At 39.5% G+C, this 11,634-nt stretch overlaps 1 protein-coding gene across 1 annotated transcript in view; it reads right to left on the reverse strand.

Annotated features, from left to right (window-relative positions):
- Positions 1–11,618, reverse strand: part of FILIP1 (filamin A interacting protein 1) — a 287,383-nt gene extending 275,765 nt beyond the window's left edge. The window contains exon 1 of the mRNA XM_006168322.3: positions 11,348–11,618. The gene's annotated coding sequence lies outside the window, so the exon portion shown is untranslated. The remainder of the gene's footprint in view (positions 1–11,347) is intronic.
- Between the last annotated feature and the right edge of the window lie 16 nt (positions 11,619–11,634).

Raw genomic sequence — 11,634 nt, forward strand, 5'->3', positions numbered from 1 at the left:
TATATGACATCTATATTATAAAGTGTGGGAGAGTGGTTAATTGATAAATAAGGTTGCATGGTTTCTGTATTTTTACATGAAACAACCACCAAAACAAAACAAGCAAATGAAACAAAAATCACTAAGAGGTCTAGCTAAAAAGTCAATACATAGGGGCCAGCAGGTGGTGTGGTGTTTAAGGCTCTGGACTCCCACATGGCTGACCACGGTTCAAATCCCATACCTGGCAGCTTATTTTCTCACTTTCCCTCTCTCTGTCTCTCTCTGGTCAAATTAAATAATAATAATAATAATAATAAAAGTCAATAGATAAATAGACAGATTTTTTAAAAATGTCTAAATAATCAAAAGAGATGCAGACATGGAGAATAAAGGAATAAAAGACAAAGGAAATAAACAGAAAATAAAATGGTAGCTCTAGGGCCAGCAGGTAGCATGGTGGTTAAGCTAACTGAATCCAACACTGCTAGTTTGAGTCCCAGACCCAGCAGATTGAAAAACACACAGAGGTATGTGCACGTGTGCCCAAAATTCTAAAGGAAAAAATGGAAGAAAAGGGATTGTAGCATGACCATTCCCCATGGGAAGTGCTTTCTCACTTTCCATCTCTCTTTCTCTCTTTCACTTGCACATGCCCTCCAACATATTTGAAAATAAAATAAATTAAAAGTAGCTCTAAATTTAACTACTCTAATAACTACATTATGTGCAAATGGACTAAATATTCCAGTTAAAAGACATTCATTGTAGAATGAAATAAAAAGCAAGATTCAACAATATGTTATATAAAAGAGATGAAATTTCATATAAAGGCATGGGTTGAAAGAAAATAGAGGGAAAAGATACATCATACAAATAATAAGCAAAAGAAAGCTGGAGTAACTATGTTAATAAAATAAATAAAAATTAAATTTTGGGCATACATACACAAGCACCTGGCATGTTTTTCAAGCTATTAGGTCCAAGTCTTGAACAGTGCAGCTGGTCATGTGGGATTCACCACTTTAACCATCACATCATCTGCAGGCTGAACTCTATGTCTTTTAATTAGAGGATTTAAACCATTACATGCAAAGCAATTAGTGATAGGAAAGGACTCATTTTGTTACTGGTTTTGTAGAGATTTTTATATATTTTTTTTTCCTTTCCTCTCCTTGGGTGGATTTTTTTTTTTTTTTTTTTTTTGTTTCTTTCCCTTCTTTGGTGTGGTTTTTTTTTTTTTTTTTTTTTTTTTTTTTTTTTTTTCTGAGAGAGAGTTGTTTTTGTAGTTTGGTGTCTTCTGTAGTGATAAGCTTTCATTCTTTCTCTTTTCCATTTGTGTACTTGCTTAAATGAGTTTCCTACTTCTGTGTATTTTCATGATCATAGTTACCATTTTTTGCTTTCAGCTGTAGAGCTCAGTTTAGCTTTTTTTTTTTTTTTTTAGAGGTTTTCGTTATAGGGTGCGTGCGCTCGCCAGACAGAGAGAGAAGAGACAAAGAGACAGAAAGCGAGAAATCACCCCCCAGGGGGGATGGTCACGCCGCAATTCCTTCTCCTCCTTTCTCCTCTCGGGATCTTGGGCACGCACACACAAGCACCCGGCGTGAGTTCTAAGCCACCGGGTCCAGGACGCGAACCGCGGTCGACTACGTGGGAATCCAGCGACATAGCCATTACGCTAACTTCTGGTTCCCAGCTTTTTTTTTTTTTTTTAAAGAGAGATGTTTGCTATAGGGCATGTGCATTCGCCAGAGAGACAGAAAGAAAGAAATCACCCCCTGGAAGGGGATAGCCACACCGCAATCCTTTCTCCTCCATTTTTCTCTTGAGACTCTGGGCATTCACGCACACACTCCTGGTGTTGAGTCTCAAGCTTTCAGGTCTAGGACTCAAACCGCAGTTGGTCATGTGGGAGTCCAGCAATGTAACCACTATGCCATTTGCTGGTCCCCTCATTTTAGCATTTCTTGTAAGACTGGTCTAGTGATGATAAATACTTCAGTTTTTGCTTTTTAGGGGAAGACTTTATTTCTCTTTAACTTCTGAAGGCTAGCTTTTCAGGAAATTATATTCTTAGCTGTGATAGTTTCTTTTTTTAGGGGGGGAGAGGCTTTTTTTTTTTTTTTTTTTTGTTGTGGCAGTTAGGTCCAGACAGAGACAGAGAGACAGAAGGCGAGAAATCACCCTCCAGTGGGGATAGCCACACCGCAATCCTTTCTCCTCCTTTCTCCTCTCGGGATCTTGGACACGCATGCACATGCACCCGGTGTGAGTTTTAAGCCAGCGGGTCCGGGACTCAAATCGCAGCCTACTACATGGGAGTCCAGCAACATAACCATTACGTTATAACTGCTGGTCCCCAATAGTTTCTTTCTTTCAGTACTATGAATATATTATCCCATTCTTTTCTAGCCTGAAAGATTACTGCTGAGACTCAGCTGTTAGTCTAGTAAGATTTCCATTAAATGTGACTGTCTCCATTTCTCTTGCTGTTTTTTGAATTCTCTGTTTTCTACTTTTTATTAAGTCTATTTATTATTTTCTTTTCTTTTTTTTTTAAGGTTTTCCATAGGGCATGTACACTCACCAGAGAGAGAGAGAAAAGCAGTGACAGAGAAAGTGAAAAATCACCCCTAAGAGGGATAGCCATGCTGCAATGTCTTCTCCTCCATTCTCCTCCTGGGATTTTGGGCATGCACACAGGCACATGCCTGATGTGATGTTTCAAGTCCCCAAGTCTAGGACTTGAACCATAGTTGGCCATGTGGGAGTCCAGAGTCATGCCACCTGCTGGTTCCTTAAGTCTGTTTATTTATTGAGACAGACAGATAGATTGAGACTCTCAACAGGGTCTCAAAGCTATGATTGTCTCCACCCAAGACCTCCAGCCAGCCAGCATCACGGGTATAGCCAGAGGCACACAGTGTTTTCAGGTCAGCCTGGGAACTAAATACATGGCCTTTACATGTTTCTTTTATTGCCCAGCAGCATGCTACCATCACTGATACCACAGCTAGGCCTTTGACTATTAAGTTTGACCACAATATGCCTCAGAGTGGACCGTTTTGTGTTGAATCTATCTGGAAACTTTTGAGTTTCCTGGATATAAATATGCCTATTTCTCCTAATACTTTGGAAGTTTTCGGCTATTTAATAGGTTTTCAATGCCATTTCCTGTCTTCTCCTGGAACTCTCGAAATACTCATATTTGTCCACTTAATGGTGACCCATAAGTGTCATAGACTTTCTTTGTTGTTTAAAACCCTGTTTGTCTTTTCCTTTTTTTTTTTTTCTTACAGGTTTTTGCCTTAGGGCATGTGTGCTTGCCAGAGAGAGAGGCAGAGATAGTTAAAGTGAGGTGAGAAATCACTCCCCAAGGGGGGATGCCCACACAGCAATCCCTTTTCCTCCATTCTCCTCCTGGGATCTTGGGCATGCACACATATGCACCCAGTCTTTGTTTCAAGCAACCGGGTCTAGCACTTGAACCACGGTTGGTCATTTGGGAGTCCAGCAATGTAACTATTACACCATCTGCTGGCCCCTCCCTTATCTTTTGTTTCTCTCTCTCTCTCTCTCTCTCTCTCTTTCTCTCTCTGTGTCTGTGTGTCTCTGTGTCTGTGTGTGTTTGGGTTTTGGGTGGGCACAACAGAATAGCCTCTATGTGATTCCTTCTATTGTAATTGATATCAGAATGTCTGTGAATGCCAAGACTGTGGATGTTAGTGGAGGCAACAGTTCAGTTCAGCTTTATTATGGGATGGCCACCAATGACACCTTACCCCTTGGTCCCCAGGCCCACAGTCACAAGAGTGTTGGTTTTCTTGGTCTCAGGTTTGAATCCCATGCTGTAGGACAACCTGTTTACTGGAGTACAAAGTGCTACGTCGGGAGGGGTGCCAAAGTCACAGGTGTATCTCTGGGTCTGGCCAGGTTCATGGAGCAGCAGCCTCTTGTGTGAGCATGGTTGAATGATGGTGACCTCTCAGAGTTGGTAAGATGTAGTAGTTTCTGGCCCCCCACAACAGAATGTAGTATATCAGTGGCTCTGGTATCAAGGCAGTGTCTGTCATGGCAACTTGGGTCCTTGGGGGATGAAAAGAACATTATTTAAATTTTTCTTATATAGCCTCGTGAATACCGGGCAACTCCCCAAACTGGGCACAGGACCTGTGAGGACTGTGGGAACCCCGTGTAACCAGGCTTGCTACGGCACGCAGTAGTAGTGTGAGATGCTGGGGAGCTCTGGCTCATCTCCTGTCCATACCAGAGAGTTCCTCCTGGCTCTGAGCTGAGATCAGCCAGGAAGACAGAGACACAGAGGCAGGGTGCTTTGCTCCTGTCTATATGTTGCCATCCTAAGTTTTCATGCTTTACTCCCTGGACACTTTCCATTTCCATCACTCCTCTGCTGGGTTCCAGTGCTGTCCTGTAGATATTTAAGTTGAAATGCAGTTGCTTATTTGTCATTCTGGTCTTTTTTTGTGTGTGGTGGTGGCAAGTGTTAAATGCCTCTGAGTAACCATCTTTACAACATCAGAGCCTTATAAATGATATATTTTTTGAAAAAAAAAATTTATTATTATTATTGTTATTCAATCTGACCAGAGAGAGACATAGAGAGAGAGGAAGGAGAGTGAGAAAGTAAGCTACCAGGTTCAGTATTCAAAGTGCGGACGGCCATGTGGGAGTTGAGCACCTCAACCAGCACAACACCTGCCAGCCTCCATAAACTATATTCTTTTTTTTTTTTTTTGGAGAGATTTTCGCTATAGGGCGTGTGTGCTCGCCAGACAGACAGAAAGAGACATAGAGACAGAAAGAGAGAAATCACCCCCAGGGGGATGGTCATGCCACAATCCCTTCTCCATTCTCCTCTTGGGATCTTGGGCACGCACACACACGTGCCTGGCGTGAGTTTTAAGCCACCAGGTCCGGGATGCGAACCGCGGTCGACTACGTGGGAGTCCAGCTACATAGCCATTACACTAACTGCTGGTTCCCCATAAACTATATTCTTTAAGGAAATCCTACTAAAGGCCTGACACCCCATCCCTTTCACCTCCCCAAGTGAGATAATCGTACAGAAACCTCTCCTATTCCTCATATTAAAGATAATTTCTGGCATCTATTCTTTTTTTAAAATAATTATTTATTTTATTTTTTATTTATTCATTCATTTATTTATTAATTTGACTAGAGAGAGATAGAAGGTGAGAGTGAGAGAGAGAGGAAGTGAGAAAGCAAGCCACCAGATTTAGGACTTGAACCCTGGTAGGCCATGTGGGAGTGTCCAGCACCTTAACCACCACGCCACCTGCTGGTCCCCTCTGGCATATATTCTTAATAACATTATATTGTTTGCTATCCCAAAATATTGAAACCAAAAATGCATTACATCCCTAGATCACAGATGTAACAATCATCATGAAAGTTCTATACTTTTAATAAATAAACTAAGCTTTCCAATATTGTTTTCATGTGCAAAAAATACAATTAAGAGGACTAGCAGTTAGCGTATTGGCTATGTTGCTGGACTCCCATGTAGTCGACTGCAGTTTGAGTACCGGACCCAGTGGCTTAAACTCACGCTGGGTGCGTCTGCGTGCATGCCCAAGATCCCGAGAGGAGAATGGAGGAGAAGGGATTGTGGTGTGGCCATCCCCCCTGCGGGGGTGGCCTGTCTCTTTCTGGCTCTCTGTCTCTGTCTTTCTGGTGAGCGCGTGTGCCCTATAGCAAAAAACCTCTCCAAAAAACTTTAAAAAAATACAATTAAGATGTCTAATTTTTTTTTCTTTTTGGGTTTTTGTATAAGGTAAGTGTGCTTGCCAGGGAGAGACAGAGAATTCCACAGAGGGAGAGCCACACCTCAATCCTATCTCCTCCATTCTCCTCCTGGGATTTTGGGCACACATGCACAAATGCCCAGCATGATTTTTAAGTTGCCAGGTATAGGACTTGAACCGTGGTCAGCCGTATGAGAGTCCAGTACCTTAACCACACCAAATGCTGGCCCCTATAAATTAATTTTTCTAAAAATGATATAAAGTTACTCTGTAACTTGCTTTTTCTTTTTAATAAATCATGAATGCTTTCCTGATCAGTACAAATGGATCTACTTCACTGGTTTAAATAATTTCAGAGCATTCCCTTAACGTTCATGATGTTTCTGATCATTTCTCTATCCTTATGTTTTTCTGTATTTATTTGATTACATCTGTGTGGTTGCTGAAGTACTGTGGTCCTTTACACTGGAATGGTGGACAAGGGTACAGTTTTAATTCCTCTTGATTGGCCTGAATCTAGACTCACTGTGTAGTATATTTTCTTCTCATAGAAAAAACCACAGAAAAGTTTGTTTTATTTCCTATATTCTAATATGTTTAATAATAATTGAAGTACATTCTGAGCTTTTTAAAGGAATGTATTACTAGACCATTATTTCATTTCTTATGTGAAAAATTAGGCTTAGTCTGACATGTTTCTTCTCCTCTACTTGTCTAATATTGAGGTTGTTTTAAGGAATTGTATTTTATAAACCTTTTCAAAACAAGTACATACCTAAACAGAACTTAACATTTTGCACAAAGTATATCACATATATTTTGAGGAAAAAGAAAAGTACAACATGAGGTCTGTTAGGAATGAAAAATGAAACAATCACCTCTCTCTTACACACAAACACACACACACACATTTATCCAAGAATAAAAATACTTGGGCCAGCCAGGTAGTATGGTGGATAAAGCAGCTGGATCTTAGGTGTTTTTCACTTTTTACTGTCCCTTTCCCTCTGTGTTTCTCTGTGTCTCTCCCCAGAGAGTACATGCACCCTACAGCAAATTAAAAAAAGAAAGAAAATATTTTTGAGAAAAATAGCTGAGTAGCTGAGTATACTGAAGTAGGAAAATACTTGTTTTTGTTTGTTTGTTTGTTTTGTTTTTTACACAAGTTCAGTTTAATGTAGAATTAGGGGTTGATTTATTAGGTGCAGTATACTTTTCAATGACTCATTAACAGTACAGATGAATTATGTTACTAATATGGGCAGCAGATATTAAAAGGAAAAAGTTGACATTTTAAGTAATTTTGTAACATTAGCATTACTGTTTTCAAAGCAGGAAAAACTGATGTTGCTGCCTTTATGAATACCAGGAACATAAGAAATTGTAATATATCACATTATAAAGATAGGCAATTCAAAGACAGAACTGTGGCAGATGTTGGGTGTTAACTGCTGTTTCTTTGCCATACGTGTTGTATTTGAAAGTCTGAACAGCAAGTTGTATGTTGATGTGCTTGATTGAGCCAATATACAGTGTATTCTGGATGGAAAAATCTCATTTGTATGCTGTAATGATATATAGTTAATGAATGTAAATAAATAAATTTAAATAATAAAAAGATATGTATATATAATATTCTCTGGGACCAGCAGATGGCGTAATGGTTACATTGCTGGACTCCCAGGAAGCGAGTCGTGGACCCAGGGGCTTCAAACTCACACTGGCCATGCATATCCAAGATCCCTAGAGAATGGAGAAGGGATTGTGGCCTGGCTATCCCCCCTGGGGGGCGATTTCTTGCTTTCTGTCTGTCTCTCTGGAGAGCACGCACACCCTATAACAAACATCTTTCAAAATGATAATAATATTCTGTGACCAACAAAATATAAAAATTAAAGCTTTAGAAAATAGCCAACATCTGCATTAGAGTATGTTCTTTAGAAATAAAAAAATGAGAGAAAGAAAAACAATACTAAACATACATATCAATCTATCTATACACATACACACATAAATGCAAGCATAGAGGGAGAAGAACTGATTATCTCATATGCATGTATTTATTATGAAATGTTATTAAGAAGAACAGACCAAAGACCCACACATGGCATAATGGTTATGTCTCTGGACTCCAGCATAGGTGACCATGGTTAGAATCCCAGAACCAGTGGCTTAAAATTCACACTAGGAACATGTGCATGCGTGCATGCCCGAAATCCCAAAAGGAGAATGGAGAAGGGATTGTGGCATAGCCATCCCCACTGGGAGGTGATTTTCACTTTCTGTCTATCTCTCCAGTGAGTGCACATACCTTATAGCAAAATCTCTCTCAAAAAAAAAAAAAAAGTCCCCACAAAAAAAAAAAAAAAAAAAAAAGCAGACAAAAAAGGTAATTATAAAGCAAGACTTTTAGTCTCTCATAAAATGAAGGTATTTAAAGGCTAAAACTCATTAATCCCTACATTTTTTTTTGTGCTCTGAAGACTTATGTTTATTGACCTGCAAAACAGATGAAGCAGTTCAAATTGCAAAGTGAAGTTAATGAAAAATGCAAACTCCTAATCAGCTTTAGTTTGGAGTAAGCATTACAGAATAGCACTTTCTGAAAATTAGATTGCAAGTCATTACTACATTCCTTCTGCTGTTATTAACTGGTGACATGAAGGAAAGCATAAATAGCCTGGAAAGAGAAGGCCATCAGCAGACTCCAATAAACTAAGCAAATACAACAGTGAAGATCTGGGGGACCAGCAGTTTGCATACTGGCTATGTCGCTGGACTCCCATGTAGTCAACTGAGGTTCGTGTCCCGGACCCCTTGGCTTAAAACTCACGGCAGGCGCGTGTGCATGCGTGCCCAAGATCCCCAGAGGAGAATGGAGGAGAAGGGATTGCGGCGTGGCCATCCCCCCTGGGGGGTGATTTCTCGTTTTCTGTCTCTCTGTCTGTCTTTCTGGTGAGAGCACACGGAAAAAAAAAAAAGGATCTGGGAAGACCACTTTTGTGCATTATTTTATGTTAAAAAGTTTGCTTCTAGGTCCACTCATTACATTTCATTTATTATTACTACATGGTAATGATAATAAGAGAGCATGAACTTTGGAGTTTAGATGGCCCTGGACCCAAATCCTAGGTCTACGGTTTTGTAGCTGAGTCATGTTGGCAAAGTCATGGAGTCTGTTTCCGCTTATTTTTACAGTAGATGCTCAGTAAATGTTGGTTAGGAGATCTGGATAGTATCCTTAGCAAATCATAATCAGAGCACTGCCTTTGCAAAAATAAAACTTAGACATACTAGACTTTTAATAAAAAGTGAATGCATAACTCACAGAACTGGTTTTGTAACCAGTCATATTTTCGATAGTCATTCTTGCAACATCCCTAAGCTTCAAATGTGTTATGTAAAGAAGGGCTGCTTATGGAGAATTTGTAAACACTAAATATGGATTTATATTTAAATACTAAATACATCTAATTTTCAAGGGCATGTCCTCAATCTGAAAATTTCTAGATCTTGAGTAGTAGATAAAGAGATATATGATAGCATCAATTCTTAGTTGATCAAAATCATATGAAATAGTGATGAAAACTAGAATTTTGAGATTTCAGTAAGTTCATCATCTAAATAATGAAAGTTTCAGAATGAAAGAATGAGAGTGGATGAAATGAAAACATCAATAAAATGATTACATATGAAGAACAGTGATTTTAGAAAATATCGTTTGTTTTTTTTTTTTAAAAGAGGTTTTTGTTATAGGATGCGTGCATTAGCCAAAAAGACAGAAAGCAAGAAATCACCATTCAGGGGACATGGCAACACCACAATCCCTTTTCCTCCACTCTCTTCTCAGGATCTTGGGCATGCACACACATGTGCCTGGTGTGAGTTTAAGCCACTGGGTCCAGGGCTCGAACTGCAGTCGACTACATGGGAGTCCAGCGACATAGCCATCATATCAACTGCTGGTCCCAGAAAGTATGTTTGATGTATACTTATATATGGAGATTGATACTTTAACTTGTAATTGTAGGCCCACAGAATCAGACCACTTGAACTTGAAAGGAATTTAGAGATTTAAACCAGTGGTGAAATACCTGGGAATATGTTAAAAAAGCAAATTCTCAGGTCCCAAAATTCTGAAGGTAGAGGCAGAGCAATTTAACAAAGCCCTCTAGGTGATTCTCAGCAAGCTAAAGCTTGGGAACCATTGGTTTAATTCAAACCTCTTTTTTAAAGTTGGGATGATGTAGTCTCATAAAGGTTAACTAAATTAATAACACTTAAAAATAAAACTTTTTCTGAAAGATCCTAATAGCTTGCTTAACGGACACATTTTATACAATTCCACTATGCTTCCCAGTCCATGTGTATTAGTTTCCTGCAGCTGGTGTACCACTCATTCAACAATACAAATTTATTATCAGAAGTCCAACACCTATCTCATTGGGCTATACCAAGGTGTCAGTTCTCTTTCCTGGAAATTCTAGGGGAGAATCAGTTTCCTTGCCTCTTCTACCTTCCAGAGGACACCCACATTTCTGGACTCCTGGCACCTTTCTCCATTTTTGAAAGCTGGCAGATATATATTTAAAATCAGAGATTTCTTTTTTAAAACTATATTTTAGAGTCTATGACAGGTCAGCCACATCTGTCTATTATCTACATGCCTCAGTATTATGTCATTGGCACAGACTATGTCATAGAGCTTCACAACAGGCTCATGAAATATCCTCAAGCAACAAAAATAACAAATTATAATAAATTATATTCACTACACTATTCTAAATCAGTAAAGATTACTGGCTTATTTTTAGGAAAAGATTGTAAAAAAAGTTCTAAACAAAAGGTATTCTGTTTAAGCCTTGGTTAACAATTGAATTAGAATAGTTTATTCCCCAAAGATTATATTTAATAGTAGGTTTTCTGCATCGTTTTAATTGCTATTGATTTTTCATTGCTATATAAGCACAGATTTTTTTTAAAAGAGGGATATTAAAGGATTAAAGAATAATGCTGATTGGAGCGCTACACAACCAAAGATGTTGAATTTCTGTGGTTAGACAACTCTGCCTAAGGGTTTATGGAGTCATTTACTTTTTTTCATTTTCTGTATTTTCCGTATTTTTACTTTTTAAGAATTGTTTTATTTCATTTTATCATCATTAGTATTTGTTTAATTCGGCCAGAGAGAAAGGGGAAAGTAGGAAAGGAAACCTCCAGGTCTGGGACTCAAACTGTAGCCAACCATGTGGTGATCCAGTGCCTTAACCACCACGCCACCTCGCGGCCCTTCCTGTTTTTATTAAGGAGAATTATTTTAATAACAACAAAAAAAGAAAGTTAAAGTAAAACATGGTATAGTCATCTGAAATGGTAAGACCTGACTGGTAAGGCAGGGCATAGTTTTTGCAGTCTCAGGCACATAAATGACTAATGTTTTTTTTTTTTTTTTGTATAAACACTGTTGCCCAAAGTGTACTACAGGAATCTTAATTTCCTAAATTATTTCGAAAACGTGTTTAAAAATGAAAGTGGACCATAAATCATGTTCTAAACATGTGATTCCTCTACCTCATTACCTTTACTCTTCAGTTGGCACAGCTTAAATTCTAAGGCCTCGCGAAAGAAATGAACTTTAACATCTCCTAGGAGTCGGTGCCGCTACGGGGCCAAACATCACCGGCCGCGCAGAGGGGCGCTCGCCCGCCAGGTCTGCCATGGGGCCGCTGGCGGTTGGTGTTTTGGACTTAAGGTGTCTAGGCCGGGCCGGCGCCGCGAAGGGCCGCCCTACGGAGAGGCGGCGGCGGGCGCCACACGCCGAGGTTCAGGGCAGCGCCGCAGCCCGCTCGCCGAGCCTGGGCTCCTG

This window comes from Tupaia chinensis, unplaced genomic scaffold (assembly GCF_000334495.1).
Source record: "Tupaia chinensis unplaced genomic scaffold, TupChi_1.0 Scaffold145685_1, whole genome shotgun sequence".
Classification (NCBI taxonomy): Eukaryota; Metazoa; Chordata; class Mammalia; order Scandentia; family Tupaiidae; genus Tupaia; species Tupaia belangeri.